Below are 22,751 nucleotides of genomic sequence, written 5' to 3'. Positions count from 1 at the left end.
GCGTTCAGAACGGAAAGGTGGCTCGTCCGGCAGCACGCGTACCTAGCAGGCCCATGGGGATCTGTCCCCAAAACGCCGCTAGGGGCTTCCGCACCAGTGAGCCTACCCAATCGGCGTAGGGCCCGCATACAAAGAGGAATTGAACGGGGAAATAACGTGCATGAAATTAAAAGTACTGCAAAGTTATATTACATCACATCATTGCTGCGGTTCTAACTAAAGATGAATTTTGTCTTGGTCGTGAACCTGCAGCGGCGGTGAAGAACGGGATGCCTAATCCCGGCGTTGGCCTTCCACCCTCTAGATTTCGTCGATGCTGCTGATGACGGGCTTGATGCGCTCCTTGAGCACCGTGAGGTCAATACCATCCGGCAAGCTATCCATCGCGGCACCGAAGTCGAGGTCGGGATTCCAGTACGCCATCTTGGTGAGGGCCTTGGTCATGACCCCCCGGCAAAGTTGCCGGGCTTCCGCGGCCAACGTGGCCGCTCGGTTGGAGTGAAAATAAGCCAAGGCTCCGAGGACGCCATCGAAGAACAGGGTCAGCTTGGTGTTGACGGTCCAGCTGCGCTCAGGGGCGTACCTCACGTTTGGCATCCCCATGGTGGCCAACTGCGAGGTGACCCTGCAGGCGACCTCCTCCAGACGGCTGATCCATCTGTTCTCGCCCGCCACATAATCCTGGTGGGAGGCAGCCTCGTTCGCCCGCAGCAGCTTCTCCTCCTCTAGACTCCTGGTCAAGGTCTCCTCCCGAGCCCTGCTCTCCAACAACATCTTCTCTAGATCCTCCAGTTTCAGCTTGAGATCTCTGACGGAGTTTTGTGCTTCGGAGAGCTCCCCAGCCCTGCTGATGACCACTCCTTGCGCCTCCACCAAGGCGCTATTGACCGTGCTCTTCTCATTGGACAGCTTGAGGGCCTGCTCCTTCAGCTCGTCCTGCGCCACCTCCAACTCCCTTACTTTGCCGGCATGGGCCAGAGCGTGGGCATCGAGTGCCTCCTTGTGCCTCTGCTCCAGCTCGCGAGTCCGCCGCGCGACAAGGGCCTCGAGCTCCTCATCCTTGCCACGGAGCGCTGCGGCAAGCTTCGCCTCGCGCATGGTGAGGTCCTCTTCCTGGGAATCCAGTGCGGCTTGATGCTGGTTCCGGACGGCCTCGGCCGCGGCAGCCAAGTTCGCCGCCTCTTCCTGGGCCTTCTCGATGTCAGCCATCTTCATGGTGAGCTCGGCATTGCGCTTGGCCAATTCCTCCTGAAGGGCCCTCTGCTCCTCGCGAGTCTGGTGGAACCAGGTCTGCGTCTCAGCAACGCGCGCCTTGAAATCCACCTCTGCCTGGTCCACCGTTGCCATCCTGGACTTAACTTTGTCCAGACGGACACGGTACAGCGCGTGGAGTTTTCGGAAGTTGGCCCCCATAGCGCGGAAAAGCTGCTCTTCTGGAGAACCATCACCGCCAACGCCCGGCTCACTGACAACCTCGAGCCCGGTGGTGGCAAGCATCTTGCCGTCAAAGACTTCCCCTTCGGCGGGCGCCTGGGAACTTGACGCCCCTGGGAGATGGACGAAAAGATCGTCGCCCACCTTCAGATACCTGCCGGGGCCTGAGGTTGAGGAGGAGGGGGCTGATCATTAGCCACCTCTTCCTCGGCAGTGGCCTTGCCGGCTTCCCCTGCAGGCCCACCGTTGGCGCCCTCGGCAGAAGCCTCGCCGGTCGCCTTGGCGGCCCCCGCAGCGGTGTCCTCGGCAGCATCCTTGGCGGCCTCATCAGTGGCGACCTCGTCAGAATCCTTGGCGGCCTCCTCAGCAACATTCCCAACAACAGTATCCACGTCCTCCATACCTATTGAAGGAGGGCCTGGGTAGTAATGGGAGCATTGAAGCCAAGAAAAAGAATAAGGGAAAACAGAGACGGAGGACAGGTGACTCACTAGTGCCAGGCTGTGAAGCAGAAGTCCCCTCCCCGCCAGCATCCGGCGCCATGGCAGAGTCACCAGCGCCCAAGTTCCCCTCTTCCTCCATGGGTGTGGGCTCCGTGCTTGATGCCCTTGCCGGGGACGCCCCGCGCGGCGGCGTAGTCGATGGGGGTGGTGTGTTGGGGGTAGCCCTCTGCGGCTCCTCCTGCTGCCGCTCCCCTCCTGCAAACCCGGCAAGTTCAACACCATAGCATCGAATGCCTACCACATGTCGAGTAAGAGGAGGGTGATGAACTTACGCTGGGGGCTGCGCTGGGGGCTGCTGTCCGGGCTGCTCAACACCACTAGTGGCGTCTTTGAAGCCCCAGCTGGGGGCTAACTGCTCACCGAGGCCTTCGCCCTCTTCACCCTCTAGGCCAACGTCTCTGCATCCCTGCAAAAGCAAAAACGGATCAAGATGGGTGGCTTAATTCAGAGGAATGGAAATGGCAGTAAGGAACGGAGTACTTACTCGTCATCCACCTCCTCCTCTTCCACCACTTTCCTCTTCCTCTTCGGGCTGAGAGGCCCGAGATCAAAAGTGACCTCCGCGTCAACATCCGAGTCGACATCTGCTGGAGGAGGCGAAGACGGCGGGGTTTGTGCGCGCCCAAATGAAGAAGGGGCTGTTGTCTTCTTCTTCTCAGCGGCCTTCGTCAGCCTCTTGGCTGCCGTGGCCCTCGTGTGACGCCCAGACCCCTCCAAGGTCAATTGAGGCCGCGTAGCCCTGCCGGGCCGGACCGGCTCACCGGAGCCAGCTCACCGCGGGACTCGCCCTCTTCCCCTGGTTGGCGTCGGGCCCGCCGCCACGTCCTCCTCCGACGACAACTCGTCGGCCGCGTCTTCGATGAGCGGAGATCCAGTGTCGGCGCTGCTGACCTCCTCGGAGGCCGCCGCCCACCGGGTGAGCTCCTCTTCCTCCTCAGCCATTGCGGCCTTGTTCTCCACACCCCCGGCGCTGCCGGCCTCCATGGCAAGTTGTGCCTCCCTCGCCCTACTGGCGATGTAGTCCAGCTCTGCCTGGGTGGTGTCCATGATAAGCCACCGCTCGGCGTCAGCATTGACGTACACCTCGATTAGGGTGTCAAAGAATTGCTGCACATCCGCGTCCCTCGGCTCCTTCCAGCTTGGGACAGGGCCGTGCGCATTACAGTCCGGCATCATGGCGATGATCTCGGACCGACGTGAATTGTTGCACAACGGGACCACCCCCGCTGGCAGCTTGAAAAACGGCCCCTTGAGGGCCTTGCCAACCTTTGCGGCAGCCCTCGCGGCCTTGCCGGTCCGTTTGACCTCGCCATCGCGACCCACATCAAGCTGGAAAAGCCACTGGCAGAAGTGGGCATGCGCCAGCACTGTGAAGTTGTGATCGAGGCCGGGGCGGAGTCGCATAATGTCAGCCGGATTCGTAAAAAGCCAGGCTGGCCTCCCCTTGTTGTGCAACGGGGCGATCCGGCGACGAATGAAGTCCGCCCCGATCATCTCAAGGGTGAGTCCAGCCCGGGTGAGCCAGAGAATCCTGGTGGTGGCGACGGTGAGCCTCCCGTCGGTGACGTCGACATCACTCCAATCGCTGTCGCGGACCAGTGGCACTCGGCGGACCTTGCAGAATTCCGGCGGCTTTTCATCTTCAATCCAGCACCACCGGCCACGCCATTCCTCCCACCTCTCCTTCACAGCACCGTCCGGGTATGCCCCCTTGGATCTTGGGATCCAGGTGATGAAACCAGAGACAGCACCTCCCGGCTGGATCCGAGGGAAGAAGTAATGGCGGAAGAGCGCCGTGTTGGGCTGCACCCCGGCAAAGCCTTCGCAAAGATGCGCGAAGAAAGCCATGCACGCCACCGCATTCAGAGTAAAATCCAAGAGGTGAAAGCCGAAGGTGTGCATAACGTCGCAGAAGAAATCAGAGAAAGGGGGGCATAACCCGCAAGAAAGATAATCAACGAAAAGGGATACCGATTTGGAGCAGGATCGGCGCAAGCAGCAGGAATGATGCGTGTCACCGGGTGTCCCGAATTCTCTCCCCCCGTCTTCGCTCCCCATAGGGGCCTGAAGGAGGCCCGGAGCTCTTGAACATCAATCGTCGAGGGGAAGAAAAAGGAGGACTTCGTCCGGACCCCCGACAACGCGCTCTCCGGCGGCTCCACAGTCCCGGTGCCCTTAGCCACCCCCTTGCCCTTGGCGAATTTGGGCGCCATGGTGACCAAGAAGTTTAGAGGGCTGAGGAAGGGGGATGGCGAAGCAACGACGGTGGGCAACAGCGGATGCTTAGGAAGGAAGGAAGAGAGGAAACGGCGGCTCTGAGATTGGAAAAGGCACGAGGAAAGAGGAGAAAGTGAGCTGCGCGCCCGCGGTTATTCCTTTCTTATGGGGGAAAAAACGGGCCGCCTCCTTTCACATTAACTGTGGTGTGACGCATGCCTGCGGGAACCAACCCCACGCATGCCGCCCACGTCACACGTGCCTCCCCACGCCGCGCCACGCGCGGGAGTCGTGGGAAGCGCAGCGCGCGAAGAATCTTACCGCGGTAAAAACCGCCCCGCCTGCCCGTGCACTATTCTTTGGGCCTAGCCCAACAACGCGTTGCGCTTATGTGTGGACCAGGCCCAGGGGCTCCTGTCAGTGTACAAAAAAAGGGGTACACTTTTTGTACCCCTATAACTATGCACGGGCAGTCTGAACCATGGGCACCACGACACCAAGCAAGGCAAGGGAGGTGAGCCAGGGTAAGACCAAAGCTCAAGAGAACTACAACGCCAAGGCCAAGACCACGAAGAGCAAAGGGGACGAAGCGGACTCCCCCGGCAAGATCCTTACCGGGAGACAGTTCTAGCAGCCCCGGCAAGACCCTTGCCGCGGCGACTCGTCCCGCGCCTATGGAGCGAATTACCCTTGAGTCCACTGCCCCCCAAAGGGCAAGGATTCGGGAGACATCCCCGTGGCAGCATGCAGATCTTCGTGAAGACATTCAAGATCAGATACGCACTAAGGAGGCGACAACCCTTGGCGGGATCCCAGCCGAGGAAGACCACAAGGCCCCCGGCAAGCGCCTTGCCGGGTGAGGGAGTCCTGGATTAGGGGGTGTTCGGGTAGCCGTACTATACCTTCAGCCGGACTCCTGGACTATGAAGATACAAGATTGAAGACTTCGTCCCGTGTCCGGATGGGACTTTCCTTGGCGTGGAAGGCAAGCTTGGCGATGCAGATATTCAAGATCTCCTACCATTGTAACCGACTCTATGTAACCCTAACCCTATCCGGTGTCTATATAAACCGGAGGGTTGTAGTCCGTAGGCAATCAACTCCATATACAACAATCATACCATAGGCTAGCTTCTAGGGTTTAGCCTCCTTGATCTCGTGGTAGATCTACTCTTGTACTACCCATATCATCAATATTAATCAAGCAGGACGTAGGGTTTTACCTCTATCAAGAGGGCCCGAACCTGGGTAAAACATCGTGTTCCCTGCCTCCTGTTACCATCCGGCCTAGACGCACAGTTCGGGACCCACTACCCGAGATCCGCCGGTTTTGACACCGACATTGGTGCTTTCATTGAGAGTTCCTCTGTGTTGTCGCCTTTAGGCTCGATGGCTCCTTTGATCATCAACAACGATACGGTCCAGGGTGAGACTTTTCTCCCCGGACAGATCTTCGTCTTTGGCGGCTTCGCTCTGCGGGCCAATTCGCTCGGCCACCTGGAGCAGATCGAAAGCTACGCCCCTGGCCATCAAGTCAGGTTTGGAAGCTTAAACTACATGGCTGACATCCGCGGAGACTTGATCTTCGACGGGTTCGAGCCACGGCCAAGTGCGCCGCACTATCTCGAGGGGCATGATCTAGCCCTGCCTCCGGACAGTGTCCTGGAGGCCGCACACGCATCGGTTCCGACCCCTAACTCGGAGCCTATTGCGCCAATCGAGGATGAGCGGTTGGACGTCACCTCAGGGGCTTCGATCTCAAAGGCGATCGAGCCGAACGCTAGCCCCGCACTCTGCACGACCCGTGACTCCAAGGATCCGGACTCCTTCCCGGACTCCGAACCCCCCGCGCCCCTGCCAATCGAATCCGATTGGGCGCCGATAATGGAGTTCACCGCCGCAGACATCTTTCAGCATTCGCCTTTTGGCAACATCCTGAATTCTCTTAAGTCTCTCTCTTTATCAAGAGAGCTCTGGCCAGACTACGGTCAGCGAGGGTGGGATACGGACGATGAGGAAATTCAAAGCCCACCCACCACCCACTTTGTAGCCACTGTCGACGATCTAACCAACATGCTTGACTTCAGCTCCGAAGACATCGACGGCATGGACGACGATGTAGGAGACAAACAGGAACCATCACCTCTAGGGCGCTGGAAGGCCACCTCGTCATATGACATATATATGGTGGATACTCCAAAAGATGGAGATGGCGATGGAACAGTGGGGGATGACGCCCCCAAGAAACAGCCAAAGCACCGGCATCAGCGGCGCCGCTCTAAATCCCGCCAAAGCAAAAATGGTGATTCTGGCACGGGAGATAATACTACCCCGGATAGCGCCGAAGAACACCCACCTCAGCAAGATTCGGCACAGGAAGATGGAGAAGCCAGCCCTCATGAGAGAGCGGCAGACCGAGAGGTCGAGGATGATAACTACACGCCTCCCTCCGAAGACGAGGCAAGCCTCGATGATGACAAATTCGTCATACCATCAGACCCCACCGAACAAGAGCGTTTTAAACGCAGGCTTTTAGCCACGGCAAGCAGCCTCAAGAAAAAGCAGCACCAGCTTAGAGCTGCCCAAGATTTGCTAGTAGATGGACTGAAGTCCTTGCGGCCGAAGAGTATGAACTCGAAGGCCCCTCCAAGAGTTACCCGAAGCGCAGGCTGCTACCCCGATCAGAGGAGGAAGCACCTACATCACCAGCGCATGACATGGCAGACCGGCCACCTCGCGGCCGTGACAGAGAGGCCTCTCAGCCCTCCACCCAAGCGATGCCCTGACGCCGCTCAACTAAGGCACGGGAAAATGCGCCCGACCTGCGAGACATACTGGAGGATAAGGCAAGACAAACAAGATCGATCTACGGATCGCGCAGGCGCCCTACGGCATGTGACAATGATCTTCACTCCGGATACAACAAATCCGGCCGGGCCGAACACAACAGACATAGCTCTTCCGAGCTGCGTCGTGATATAGCCCAGTATAGAGGCGCCGCACACCCGCTATGCTTCACGAACGAAGTAATGGATCATAAAATCCCAGAGGGTTTCAAACCTGTAAACATCGAATCATACGATGGCACAACAGATCCGACGGTATGGATCGAGGATTATCTCCTTCACATCCACATGGCACGCGGCGATGATCTACACGCGATCAAATACCTCCCGCTCAAACTTAATGGACCGGCCCGGCATTGGCTTAACAGCTTGCCAGCAGACTCAATCGGTTCTTGGGAGGACCTGGAAGCCGCATTCCTCGACAACTTCCAGGGCACTTACGTGCGACCACCGGATGCCGACGACTTAAGCCACATAATTTAGCAGCCAGAGGAATCGGCTAGACAATTCTGGACACAGTTCCTAACAAAGAAAAACCAGATAGTCGACTGTCCGGACGCAGAGGCCCTAGCAGCCTTCAAGCATAACATCTGCGACGAGTGGCTTGCCCGGCACCTGGGACAGGAAAAGCCGAAATCCATGGCAGCCCTCACGACACTCATGACCCGCTTTTGCGTGGGAGAAGACAGCTGGCTAGCTCGCAGTAACAACTTATCAAAGAAGCCTGGTAATTCGGATACCAAGGACAAAAGTGGCAGGACACGTCGGAATAAGCATAAACGCCGTGTTAGCAGCGACAGCAATGAAGACACAGCAGTCAATGCCGGATTCAAAGGCTATAAATCCGGTCAGCGGAAAAAGCCATTCAAAAAGAATACTCAGGGCCCGTCCAGTTTGGACCGAATACTCGATCGCTTGTGCCAGATACATGGCACCCCCGAAAGGCCAGCCAATCACACTAACAGGGATTGTTGGGTGTTCAAGCAGGCAGGCAAGTTAAGGGCCGAAAACAGAGAAAAGGGGCTGCACAGCGACGACGAGGAGCCCAAGCCGCCGAACAACAATGGACAGAAGGGCTTTCCCCCACAAGTGCGGACGGTGAACATGATATACGCAACCCACATTCCGAAGCGGGAGCGGAAGCGTGCGCTATGGGACGTATACGTGATGGAGCCAGTCGTCCCAAAGTTCAACCCATGGTCCTCCTGCCCGATCACTTTTGATCGAAGGGACCATTCCACTAGCATCTGTCATGGTGGCTTCGCCGCATTGGTTCTCGACCCAATCATCAACGGATTTCATCTCACAAGAGTCCTCATGGACGGCGGCAGTAGCCTGAACCTGCTTTATCAGGATACAGTGCGGAAAATGGGCATAGATCCCTCAAGGATTAAGCCCACAAGAACGACCTTTAAAGGCATTATACCAGGTGTAGAAGGCAACTGTACAGGCTCAGTAACACTTGACGTGGTCTTCGGATCCCCGGACAATTTCCGAAGCGAAGAGTTAATCTTCGATATAGTCCCGTTTCGCAGTGGCTATCACACCCTGCTCGGACGAACCGCATTCGCAATGTTCAATGCGGTGCCGCACTACGCATATCTCAAGCTCAAGATGCCAGGCCCTCGAGGAGTAATTACGGTCAACGGAAACACCGAACGCTCCCTCCGTACAAAGGAGCATACGGCGGCTCTCGCAGCGGAGGTACAAAGTAGCCTTCTCAGGCAATTCTCCAGTCCGGCCATTAAAAAGCCAGACACTGCCAAGCGCGCCCGGAGTAACCCACAGCAGGACCGCCTGGCACACTTTGAGCAAGCGTAGCAATGCGACCCCAACCCCAGCTTTCGCGACATAGCAAAACCAGTACCTCGCGGACATAACTACGCCCTTGAAATACCATGGGCACAGGGGAAGGGGCACAATAATGGCACACCCAAAATACGGCTTAAAATGTACTAGGGGCTGCCGGATTCTTTTTTAATTTTTTCTTACTTTCAGGACTCCATACTTCAGACGACCTATTCGGCAATTCGACTGCCGCACAAACAATGCAAGATCCAGGGAGGCAGACAAGCCATGCCGCATTATGGAACTCCCAGGTGGTCTCTGTTACGAGCGGTATACCTGTTTTAAATACAATTCCGTGGCCTGCCCCTGGTCAGGACATACTGAATAGTCCAATATCTTTTGCTTACCGCACTATTTGTATCGTTCGGCTTTGATAAATAGCCTCTCTATAAACAATGCTTAGCTTCTTGTCTATTTTTTGCATTGTCTTCTTTTCACATTTATGTTTATTAAATGACATGATTGCACCCGTACACCATGGTACGGCAAACACGCCAGGGGCTTCAGTACCCCTCATAATGGTGTGAGAAGTCCGTACACTTTAACAAGTGCGGCACCCCGAACTTATAGCACTATATGCATCGGCTCCGAATCATTATTTGGGTCAATAGTTGGGTTTGCCCGGCTCCTATGTTTTGGTGCCTTACGTTCCGCTCTATCAGCTAAGGTAGCACTAGGAGAACCACTGCGATTGTGCCCTGGTTCAGCTGGGTTAAGCACCTCAGTGGAGAAAGCTAAAACTGACTGTCATGATGTGGCGAGAGACCGGTCGCTGTTCGAGAGGTTTTTCGAGTCCCTGAAGGCTTATGCCACTTCGAGCGAGGAGCTGGCTTTGTCCGGCCAAGGCGTGGATAGCGCCCCAAACTCAGTCTTCCGAACTAGGGGCGTCCCTGAAATTTAAAATTATAGAGTTCTATGGCTAAGTGAGAGTGTTCAAGCATTATAGTCCGATTGCCTGGTTCGTTGTGCTAAGCGCCTCCCTCGAAGGACCCAACTATGGGAAAAAGAGCGCTCAGGTTTATCCTGAACACCCCAGCACTAGTGGCACGGCGGCAGAAGCCGACGACTGGCCATCTCTCAACTTTTGATAAACGGCCGCACAGAAAGTAATATTTTAAATTCAATAAGCATTGCTTAGCGCATATGAACAAGTTTTCAGCGCACAGGATAAACACGAGCGAGTTCATTCAAACATCACATCCTTGGTACATTCATCTGCCACAAGGCGGGCACCTGCAAGAACATCCTTGTAGTAGTTCTCGGGCTTACGATGCTCCTTCCCCGGCGGCGGCCCGTCCTTCACAAGCTTCTCACTGTCCAGCTTACCCCAGTGCACCTTTGCACGGGCAAGGGCCCGACGGGCACCTTTGATGCAGACGGAGCGCTTGATGACCTCAAGCCTCGGACAGGCCTCCACCAGCCGCCGCACCAGCCTGAAATAGCTCCCAGGAAGGGCCTCTCCGGGCCACAGCCGAACTATGAAGCCCTTCATGGCCTGCTCGGCCGCCTTGTGGAGCTCGACCAGCTGTTTCAGCTGGTCACTCAAGGACACAGGGTGTCTGGCCTCAAAATACTGAGACCAGAACACCTTCTCCGTCGAGCTACCCTCTTCATCCCGGTAGAATGCGGTGACGTCGGATACGCTTCGGGGAAGATCTGCGAATGCCCCTGGAGAGCTCCGGATTCGGGTAAGTAACAGGTAGTTCACTTTTATATTTCTGCTTTGCATAAAGAATGCCTTACCCGCTGCTATCTTCCTCATCTCCTCCACCTCTTGGAGGGCCTTTTGGGCTTCGGCCTTGGCAGACTTGGCAGCCTCTAGGGCCGTTGCAAGCTCGGATGCTTGCGCCTTCGACTCCAGCTCCAAACTCTCATGTTTTTTCATGAGAGCCTGAAGCTCTTGCTGCACCTCGCCGACCTGAGCCCCAAGTCTGTCTCGCTCGGTGGGTTCCGCGGCCGTTTTCTTTTCGGCCTCAGACAGCGCCTGCTTAAGGGTCACCACCTCAGTCTTGGCCCCTACAATAAGTAGTACAATCCTGTTACTCTTCTTGCAATCAAGCCTTTTTATAGGCACTTTTTATGTAAGGTATTTCTTACCTTCTTCCTCCTCGAGCTGCCGCTTGGCAAGGCCGAGCTCTTGCTCGGTCTGCTCGAGGTCCTGCTTCAGGACACCCACCTCCGCAGTCAGTGCGGCGGTGGATAGCAGCGAAGCCTGCATATGCATATCGACTCTTTTTTTAGACTCCTGCGAAATTTAATAGATCCTCTATTCGGCTTTTCTTTCCGAACGCCAAACAGAGCATCAGGGGCTACTGTCTATGCGGTAATATTTTTACATATTTTTACTTACCTCGAAGCCTGTTAGAAGGCTAGCGCAAGCTTCAGTCAGTCCACTCTTGGCGGACTGAACCTTCTGGATCACCGTACTCATAATAGTACGGTGCCCCTCGTCGATGGAGGCGTCGTCGAGCACCTCCAGCAGATTGTCCGACACCTCCGGTTGGACGGAGGCCGCCGGCTCAGAAGGCTTGCTCCTCTTGGAAGGAGTTCGCCTACCGCGGTCCGGAACTGATTCCGGCGCGGTGTCCGGCACAAAGCCGGACTTAGAGCCCTGGGGAGCCTTATCCCCTTCACTCCTGGAGTCCGGGAGGTTGCCTTGCGGCTCCTCCAGGACCACCTCCTCCTGCCCCGGAGCTTGTCGCGATGCCACTTCGGCGTCGTCTGCAGTGCGGGGGGAGACAGCGGGCGGAACTGAGTTCACGTCCGATGAGTCCAGGGAGCCGCCCGACGATTCGTCGAATTCGGCCAGGGGCGGACTGCATAATTACATTCGACATTAGGAAAGCTGTGCAACAAAGGAACATCATGAGTTACTCTGATATCCGAACTTATGATTTCGCGGGACGCTTGGCCCTGTTTGGCCACTCCTCTTTGCCCTCTTTGGCGTTGGGGGCGTAGTCCGGCGGAGGGGTCTTCCTTTTCCTAGACCCCTCGGCCTCCCCTGTTGGGGCGGCCTTCCTCTTCTCTCCTCTCTCCGCTGGGGGGGAGAGTTTTCTTCTTCCTCCTCCTCGTTTTTGCGGGAGGAGGGCGTCTCGGACTCGTCAGATGACGAGTCCGACACCACCACGTTGCGGGCACTCGTTCGAGTCCCCGTGGTCATCTTCTTCTTGGCCTTCTTCTCCGGCACCACATAAGGCGCCGGAACCAGCAGCTTCACTAGTAGAGCTGGGGCTGGGTCTTTGGGCAGTGGAGCCGGACAGTTAATCGGTCCGGATATCGCCTGCCAAGCCTGTCAAAGGTAAGGGAGTCTAGATCCCGAATAGAGTCAAACTATGAAAAAAGCTTAACATCCTGTAAAAGGAGTAGATGGCATACCTCGCTAGCGTGACGCTGCGAGCTGTATCCGCGGTCCTCGGAAGCGGATGTGGGAGCCTCGGCGCCCTTGAATAGCATCTTCCAGGCGTCTTCGTACGTCGTGTCAAAGAGCCTGCTGAGGGTTTGATGCTGCGCCGGGTCGAACTCCCACAGATTGAAATCCCGTTGTTGGCACGGGAGGATCCGGCGGATTAGCATAACCTGGATTACATTAACAAGCCGGACTGGCTTGTTCACCAGGGACTGGATGCATGTTTGCAATCCGGTCACCTCTTTTTCGTCACCCCACGACAGGCCCGTCTCTTTCCAGGACATAAGCCGCGTGGGGGGTCCGGATCGGAACTCGGGGGCTGCGGTCCATTTCGGATCGCGCGGCTCGGTGATATAAAACCACCCGGATTGCCATCCCTTTAGGGTCTCCACGAAAGAGCCCTCGAACCATAGGACGTTGGCCATCTTGCCCGCCACGGCGCCTCCGCACTCCGCCTGGCTGCCACGCACCACCTTGGGCTTGACGTTGAAGGTCTTGAGCCAGAGGCCGAAATGGGGGCGGACGTGGAGAAAAGCCTCGCACACAGCGATAAACACCGAGATGTTGAGGATGAAGTTCGGAGCCAGATCGTGGAAATCCAGGTTGTAGTAGAACATGAGCCCTTGGACAAATGGGTGGAGTGAAAAACCCAGTCCGCGGAGGAAGTGGGGGAGAAATACTACCCTCTCATGGGGCCTTGGGGTGGGGAGAAGCTGCCCCTCTTCGGGAAGCCGGTGCGCGATGTCCTTGGACAGGTATCCGGCCTTCCTTAGCTTCTTGACTTTACCCTCCGTGACGGAGGAGACCATCCACTTGCCTCCCGCTCCGGACATTGCTGGAGAAGGTTGAGGTGGGAAGTGCGGGCTTGGGCGCTGGAGCTCGGGTGCGCAAGAGATGGATAGGCAAAGGAGGAAGAAGGCGTAGGTAAAAAAGGTGGATCCTTGTCCCCTTATATGGGCGGATGCGGTTGTGCGTCCCCACCTGCCTAGTAAAACTCGCTTGCCTCCCAAGCGCCGTGATAAGTGGCGCGGTTGGGTTACCCACATCCGTATTAATGAGAATCCCGTAAAAGAGGGGCTACACGATCTCTGCTTTGACAACACGTTCCAAGGAAACCGCCTCGCAAAACACGCTGAGGTGGAAAAGTGAAAATGATTTGAGTGAAGGACTTGGCTGTAGTGTGATGACGCACTGCGGAATACGTCAGCAGATTTGATTTGTGTTAATATTACTCTCTCTATGGCAATATGTGGAAGCTTATTTTGCAGAGCCGGACACTACTCTTGGTGTTTACAATCTTCTATGAAGGACTTGGAGGAGGAACCCGCCTTGCAATGCCGAAGACAATTTGCGCGCCGGACTCGTCGTCATTGAAGCCTGGTTCAGGGGCTACTGAGGGAGTCCTGGATTAGGGGGTGTTCGGGTAGCCGGACTATACCTTCAGCTGGACTCTTGGACTATGAAGATACAAGTGAAGACTTCGTCCCGTGTCCGGATGGGACTTTCCTTGGCGTGGAAGGCAAGCTTGGCGATGCGGATATTCAAGATCTCCTACCATTGTAACCGACTCTATGTAACCCTAACCCTATCCAGTGTCTATATAAACCGGAGGGTTGTAGTTCGTAGGCAATCAACTCCATATACAACAATCATACCATAGGCTAGCTTCTAGGGTTTGGCCTCCTTGATCTCATGGTAGATCTACTCTTGTACTACCCATATCATCAATATTAATCAAGCAGGACGTAGGGTTTTACCTCCATCAAGAGGGCCCGACCTGGGTAAAACATCGTGTTCCCTGCCTCCTCTTACAATCCGGCCTAGACGCACAGTTCGGGACCCACTACCCGAGATCCGCCGGTTTTGACACCGACACCGGGGATGACAGCAGGCGCCTCGGCAAGACCCTTGCCGGGGCCACGGCAAGGCCCTTGCCGAGGACACCTGCAAGGCCACCATAAGGCCCACGCCAACTGAGCCTCCACCACCGGATGCATGCAGCTGCCGACCCAACCAGCTGGGCAGGCACCTGCGTGGCGGCATGCAGATCTTCGTGAAGACCCACCACTGCGCCACCTCAGCTGCCTGCCTACCTACGTGGCATCTCAGGCATCGCTGGCCAGGGCGCGTGGCGACACAAGAAGGAGCGGCGACGGACGAGGCAGATCTCTCCCCCTTCCCCGATAAAGCAAGGACACTTAAGCAAGACGCATTAAATGCGCTTTGTCATGTAATGCGAGGGATAACCTCGCATCACTGTTCCCTTTCCACCTCCTGTGTGCCACTGTGGACACCCCTTTTCCTATAAAAGGAGGCCCGAGGCGACCAGGAGAGGGATTCGGCTTTTTGGGAGCTCCTCACACCCCATAGCTAGCTCAAGAACACAAATATACAATCCACCAAAGCAGGAGTAGGGTTTTACGCATCCTTGTGGCCCGAACCTGGATAAACGAACCGTGTGCTACCTGTTAGATCCGCTCTTCTCACGACCCTGCGCCCCGCCAACCATAGTAGGGATTCTTGTGATCCCATAGGTGTCGTTCCGCACCGACAATCAAGACCTCTTTCCTCATAGGATTGGGATGAACTAGTTACCTCTTGTATCTTCTTGTGTTGGATTTGGACCTTTGTATCTCTCTTTGTGTGATTGGATCTAGCACATGTGTGATTGGATCAAGTCAATTTAAGTGTTCCTCTTGTTTTCCCCCATTGTGTTCTTCTTGTTCTTGGGGATTTCCCCTCCAATTCATGAAAGATCTCCATCTAGGGTTCCACCCTACAACATCTTGGTATCATGAGCCATGGTTTCTCACGAAATTGGAGCCACCTTCTTGTTCATTAGCCTAATTCTATTGTGTTCTTCCCCAATTTTGAAAATTCCACACCAAAAATAGACCCAATTTTTTTGTGATTTGTTGGTTTGATGAGGTTTTGTTGGATGTGATCCATTGATTTGCTTGGTTTCAAGTGGATCTAGCCTCCCCCCCATCCATCTCCACCTTTCCCTCCATGAAATCCACCAATTTCTTCCATTTTCCCACAAATTTCCGCCCAAATCTGTGACCCCCGGGCACCCGGACCCCCTCCCCCTCGCCCAACTCCAGGTGCCCTCACCCCTTACCCTGGGGCCACTTTTTCCGCCCAACCCTGCTGACCACCCCGGGTGCCCGCACCTCCGACCCCCCGGCACCCGCACCACCCAGAATCGGACCACCATCAAAAACCGTTTCGGCCATAACTTTCACTCCCGAAGTCCGATTTTGACATTTCTTTAGCTTGTTGAGTAGCTATTGACATCCCCCATCCATCTAGACAGGTTCCAACATCATTTGACTCCATCAAAAATTTGGCATTTTGGCATCTTTGCCTAGGCCATCCACCATATCTTTCACAAAACCAGTGTAGCTTTCCGCAACCTAACCCATTTTGCTCCATTTAGCATTTGTGGTTTCTTGAGTTGTGACTTGAGTATCCTAAGGTGTTTCAGCTACTTAGGGGCAGTTGCTTCATCATCAACCACCACCACCACTTACGCATTGCTAACTCCGGAACCACCAACGCATTCCGCTACCGGCATTTGACATTTACCTTTGAGATTTTCAGTTTGCGGTTTTTCCGTTTCCTAGGGTGTTCCGGCTAACTAGGAACGGTTCGACATCGTCAACACCGCCGCTAAACCTCGCCAAGGATTTGACATTGGCCACCTTCACCATTTTGACACCCTAACTGTAAGCAAGAACAGTAACCTCTATATCATCTTAGTATCGTGGTACCCCGTTGTACATTCCTTCTTGCCATTGCATTGTTAACCCCTAGCCCATTTTGCGTCACTTGCCTATCGAGACTAGCCTTTGAGTATTGTTGGCAATGTTACTTGTGCACATTAGTGATCTACACCTTCCATTTCATACATACCATATCATATTGCTATCATCTTGGTATCATAACATCCCTTGTGTCACAAGATTGTTCCCGCATATACAAAATTGCTATCTTGGTTCGAGCATTTCGCATAAGTGGCCATATCAAAAAAAGAATAAGCTTTCAAGAAAAAAAAAGAGCAAATAAGCTTGGAAGCAAGAGCCATAGCATCGCCACATTGCATACCATACTACCATATTTATCATCTTGGATCATCGTATGTGAAACACCGGAACATCATACATATATGGCATACTTAGGATAGAAAGTTGATACTTTTTGCATCTTATAGGTTGTGCACAAGTGTCGCATCTGCCTATGGAGCAGTCGTGCTAGCGTCTCTCTAGAGTTGTACAACAAGAGAATTTTCTGTGGATTCCACATTTTGAGCTCATTCCTTGGTTGCACGACCCCATTTATCTATCCGTGTGTGTGTGTTTCCGTGTGACACATTTTTCTATTGGTCTACTTGTTTCACTTGCGAATTTGTGAATCTTTTCCAACCTTATTGACTCTTTCTAACATTTTGCATCAAATTTTTGTTCCACTATCCTCACCAAGCTCCACCATAAGCCTTACTTGTGTTGGTGTGAGAATTGACGAGATCCGGTACCAATTGTGCTATTTCCCTGTTACATTATTGAGTGATCATTGATCCATCTTCAACATTGGAAAGGTACATTTAGTATAGTTCTTTCCTTTCTTCCACTCACATTTGCTCGAGTCTTGTGATGGATAGGCAAGGCTTTTCATCTCTGGTCTTCCACGACAACGACAGTGTGAACAACTACATCACCAAAACACCCATGTTCGGACTACAACGAGCAATGCGAGGCATCGAGTGACTCGCCATCGACATTCGCCAAAATGAAGCAAGGAAAAGGGACTACATCAACACCAAGTTGGATGAACAAATGGATCAAGTACGAGACATGGTGGCCAACTACAAGTCTTCTTCCCCTTCATCATCTTCAAGGCGGCGACGCTCTAGTAGCAAATCTTCGAAACGCCATCGAGCTCAAGCACTACAACACCATCAAGATGAAGATGCTCGTGATGCGTACAACTACAAGTACCAAAAAGCTCTACATTAAGCTATGGCCAAACATCATGAGCACAAGAGAAAACCGCGAGACAAGCACCAACAAGACGGAGCTACGACTACAACCACCACTTCAGCATCATCGCCAAGTGTTATCAAGGCATCTTCGCATTTGGACGTATGACATCTTCGCCTACCGCCGATGAGTACACCTACATCAAGCTCATCAAGTCCAAGGAGACCACGTACAAGCGAGGGAGAGACTTCCATCATCAGAAGCCCCTCAAGGAAGATGGCCGAGCATGGGAAATTCCCTTCGGTCATGAAGATGAGCAACAAGGTGCCACATCGTATGGGCCTCATACAAGATGGCGACATGACAGTCGAGCAAGGGCCATCCCCTTCGACCACGGTGACGAGCAAAAACCTCTTCAAGCACCATCAAGATGGCGCCCCAAAGGGACTCTTACTCCAAGTCAAGATACGACACCGCACTTGAGACCTTATCTTTGGTCTCGGAGGAGAGCGATGACTTGCCACATCCTACAACATTCATCTTCGGAAGCATTATGGATGAGGAGGTTGAGCATGGGAATATCCCTTCAACCAAGGCGGCGATAGGAGTTGAGCATGGAGACAATTGCACCTACATCTCTCCGACACCCACATATGATGAGATGCCCCAAGTCCCATGTGAGGATAGCCACCCCACCATGAGTGATATGAGTGACTCCACAATATGTGACATTGAGAGCATTTCCTTTGAGAGGATGAGTGTGACCACCACTAGCCCCTCACACGAGATTATACCACACACCCTATCTGAGGTTGAGAGCCATTTGAGTGACTCCACCAACCATATGAGTAAGAGCATCATACCAGGAGTAGTGATCCACAACACTTAGTGAGTGAGGTAGTTGAGACAGCATGTGAGGCCACTTTGATTTCTAACGACTTAACCTCTACTCCTAGTGTGTTTTCTTATTTAGTGCTAGGTCTCCTACATGACGACATGCCTATCCTCGACGAGTCCATACCTCCAATGGAGACGACGATGGCAATGGTGGACGATGATGCACCCCCCACATGGTTCCATCATGATGATGACGTTGACCACAACTTGGTCTTTGATACCTCACCTACACCACATGAGTGGAATGACCAAGGTAACATAGGTGATGGTGCTTCACTTGTCCCACTAGTGGACTATCTTACCAATGATTGCTTGCATAATGTTGACACACTTATTACCATGCTTCTGTTGGGGAACGTAGCATCCAATTTCCAAAAAATTCATACGCTCATGCAAGATCTATCTAGGAGATGCATAGCAACGAGAGGGGAGAGTGTGTCCACGTACCCTCGTAGACCGAAAGCGGAAGTGTTTTAGTAACGTGGTTGATGTAGTTGAATGTCTTAACGATCCAACCGATCCTAGCACCGAACGTACGGCACCTCCGTATTCAGCACACATTCGCACGATGACGTCCCTCGAGCTCTTGATGTAGTTGAGGACAAGGGAGAGTTCCGTTAGCACCGCACACGGCTAAGAGATTGTCTGTTGTGCTTTGGGGTGCCCTCCTGCCCATGTATATAAAGGAGGGGGAGGAGGAGGCCAGCCATATGGGCCGCACGTCAGAGGGGAGTCCAACTGGGATTCCCAATCCTATTTGGAGTCCCCTTCCTTTCCAAGAGAGGGAGAGAGGGAAGGAGGAGGAAGGGAGAAGGAAAGAGGGGGGCGACGCCCCCTCCCTAGTACAATTCGGGTTAGCAATGGGGGCACGCGGCCTCCCTTGCGGCCCTCCTCTCCTTTCCCCTAAGGCTCGTGAAGGCCCGCCACTTCCCCGGGGGGGGGGGGGTCCGGTAACCCCCGTTACTCCAAAACTTCCCGAAACCATTCCGGTGTCTGAATGTAACCTTGCAATATATGAATCTTTACCTCTCGACCATTTCAAGACTCCTCGTCATGTCCATGATCTCATCTGGGACTCCGTACAAACTTCGGTCATCAAATCACATAACTCATAATACAAATTGTCATCGAACATTAAGCGTGCGGACACTACGGGTTCGAGAACTATGTAGACATGACCAAGACACATCTCGGGTGAATAACCAATAGCAGAACCTGGATGCTCATATTGGCTCCTACATATTCTACTAAGATCTTTATCGGTCAAACCGCATAACAACATATGTTATTCCCTTTGTCATCGGTATGTTACTTGCCCGAGATTCAATCGTCGGTATCATCATACCTAGTTCATTCTTGTTACTGGCAAGTCTCTTTACTTGTTCCGTAATGCATCATCCCGTAACTAACTCTTTAGTCACATTGCTTGCAAGGCTTAAAGTGATTTGCATTACCGTGAGGGCCTAGAGATACCTCTCCTATACTTGGAGTGACAAATCCCAATCTTGATCTATGCCAACCCAACAAACACCTTCGAAGACACCTATAGAGCATATTTATAATCACCCAGTTACATTGTGATGTTTGATAGCACACAAGGTGTTCCTATGGTATTCGGGAGTTGCATAATCTCATAGTCAGAGGAATATGTATAAGTCATGAAGAAAGCAATAGTAATAAAGCTTAACAATCATTATGCTAAGCTAACGGATGGGTCTTGTCCATCACATCATTCTCCTAATGATGTGATCCCATTCATCAAATGACAACACATGTCTATGGTCAGGAAACTTAACCATCTTTGATTAACGAGCTAGTCAAGTAGAGGCATACTAGGGACACTTTGTTTTGTCTATGTATCCACACATGTATCAAGTTTTCTGTTAATACATTTCTAGCATGGATAATAAACATTTATCATGATATAAGGAAATATAAATAACAACTTTATTATTGCCTCTAGGGCATATTTCCTCCAGTCTCCCACTTGCACTAGAGTCAATAATCTAGTTCGCATCGTCATGTGATTTAACACCAATAGTTCACATCTTTATGTGATTAGTTCACATTACCGTGTGACTAATACCCAAAGGGTTTTACTAGAGTCAATAAAGTTCACATCGCTATGTGATTAACACCCAAAGAGTACTAAGGTGTGATCAAATCATGTTTTGCTTGTGAGAGAAGCTTAGTCAATGGGTCGGTCACATTCAGAGCCGTATGTATTTTGCAAATTTTCTATGTCTACAATGCTCTGCATGGAGCTACTCTAGCTAATTGCTCCCACTTTCAATATGTATCTAGATTGAGACTCAGAGTCATTCGGATCGGTGTAAAAGCTTGTATCGACGTAACTCTTCACGACAAACTCTTTATCACCTCCATAACCAAGAAATATCTCCTTAGTCTTATAAGGATAATTTTGACCGTTGTCTATTGATCCACTCCTGGATCAATATCATAACCCCTTGCCAAACTCATGGCGAGGTACACAATAGGTTTGGTACACAGCATATCATACTTTATAGAACCTATGGCTGAGGCATAGGGAATGACTTTCATTCTCTTTTTATTTTCTGCTGTGGTCGTGTTTTGAGTCTTACTCAACTTTACACCTTGCAATACAGTCAAGAACTCCTTCTTTGACTGTTCCATTTTGAACTACTTCAAAATCTTTTCAAGGTATGTACTCATTGAAAAATCTTGTCAAGCATCTTGATCTATCTCTATAGATCTTGATGCCCAATATGTAAGATGCTTCACCAAGGTATTTCTTTGAAAAACTCCTTTCAAACACTCCTTTATGCTTTCCAAAAATTTCTACATCATTTCCGATCAACAATATGTCATTCACATATACTTATTAGAAAGGTTGTAGTGCTCCCACTCACTTTCTTGTAAATACAGGCTTCACGGCAAGTCTGTATAAAACTATATGCTTTTATCACACTATCAAAGCATACATTCCAACTCCGAGATGCTTGCACTAGTCCATTAATGGGTCGCTAGATCTTACACACTTTGTTAGCACTTTAAGGATTGACAAAACCTTCTGGTTGCATCATATACAACTCTTCTTTAAGAAATCCATTAAGGAATGCAGTTTTGACATCCATTTGCCAAATTTCATAATCATAAAATGCGGCAATTGCTAACATGATTCAGACGGACTTTAAGCATAGATATGAGTGAGAAACTCTCATCGTAGTCAACACCTTGGACTTGTCGAAAACCTTTTGTGACGATTTGAGCTTTGTAGATAGTAACACTACCATCACCGTTCGTCTTCCTCTTGAAAATCCATTTATTCTCAATGGCTTGCCAATCATCGGGCAAGTCAACCAAAGTCCATACTTTGTTCTCATAAATGGATCCCATCTTAGATTTCATGGCCTCAAGCCATTTCGCGGAATCTGGGCTCATCATCACTTCCTCATAGTTCGTAGGTTTGTCATGGTCTAGTAACATGACTTCCAGAAAAGATTCCTGTACCACTTTGGTGCGGACCATACTCTAGTTGACCTACGAGGTTCCGTAGTAACTTGATCTGAAGTTTCATGATAATCATCATTAGCTTCCTCACTAATTGGTGTAGGAATCACTGGAATTGATTTCTGTGATGAACTACTTTCCAATTCGGGAGAAGGTACAATTACCTCATTAAGTTCTACTTTCCTCCCACTCACTTCTTTCAATAGAAACTCCTTCTCTAGAAAGGATCTATTCTTAGCAACGTATATCTTGCCTTCGGATCTGTGATAGAAGGTGTACCCAACAGTTTCCTTTGGGTATCCTATGAAGACGCATTTCTCCGATTTGGGTTTGAGCTTATCAAGTTGAAGCTTTTTCACATAAGCATCATAGCCCCAAACTTTAAGAACGACAGCTTAGGTTTCTTGCCAAACCACAGTTCATACGGTGTCATCTCAACGGATTTAGATGGTGCCCTATTTAACGTGAATGCAGCTGTCTCTAATGTATAACCCCAAAACGATAGTGATAAATAGGTAAGAGACATCATAGATCGTACCATATCCAATAAAGTACGGTTACGATGTTCGGACACACCATTATGATGTGGTGTTCCTGGTGGCGTGAGTTGTGAAATATATTCCACATTGTTTTAGATGAAGGCCAAACTCATAACTCAAATATTCACCTCCACGATCAGATCGTAGAAATTTTATTTTCTTGTCACGATGATTTTCCACTTCACTCTGAAATTCTTTCAACTTTTCAAATGTTTCAGACTTGTGTTCCATTAAGTAGATATACCCATATCTGCTCAAATCATCTGTGAAGCTCAAAAAATAATGATACCCATCGTGAGCCTCAACACTCATCGGACTGCATACATCGGTATGTATTATTTCCAATAAGTCAGTGGCTCATACCATTGTTCTGGGGAACAGAGTCTTAGTCATCTTGCCCATGAGGCATGGTTCGCAAGCATCAAATGATTCATAATCAAGTGATTCCAAAAGTCCATCCGCATGGAGTTTCTTCATGCGTTTTACACCAATATGACATAAACGGCAGTGCCACTAGTATGTTGCACTATCACTATCAATTTTGCATCTTCAGCATCAATATTATGAATATGTGTATCACTACGATCAAG

The sequence above is a fragment of the Triticum urartu genome, chromosome 3A (genome assembly GCF_056163025.1).
Source record: "Triticum urartu cultivar PI428250 chromosome 3A, HENAU_Tu73, whole genome shotgun sequence".
In the NCBI taxonomy this organism is placed as follows: Eukaryota; Viridiplantae; Streptophyta; class Magnoliopsida; order Poales; family Poaceae; genus Triticum; species Triticum urartu.
Note: the sequence above shows the minus strand (reverse complement) of the source record.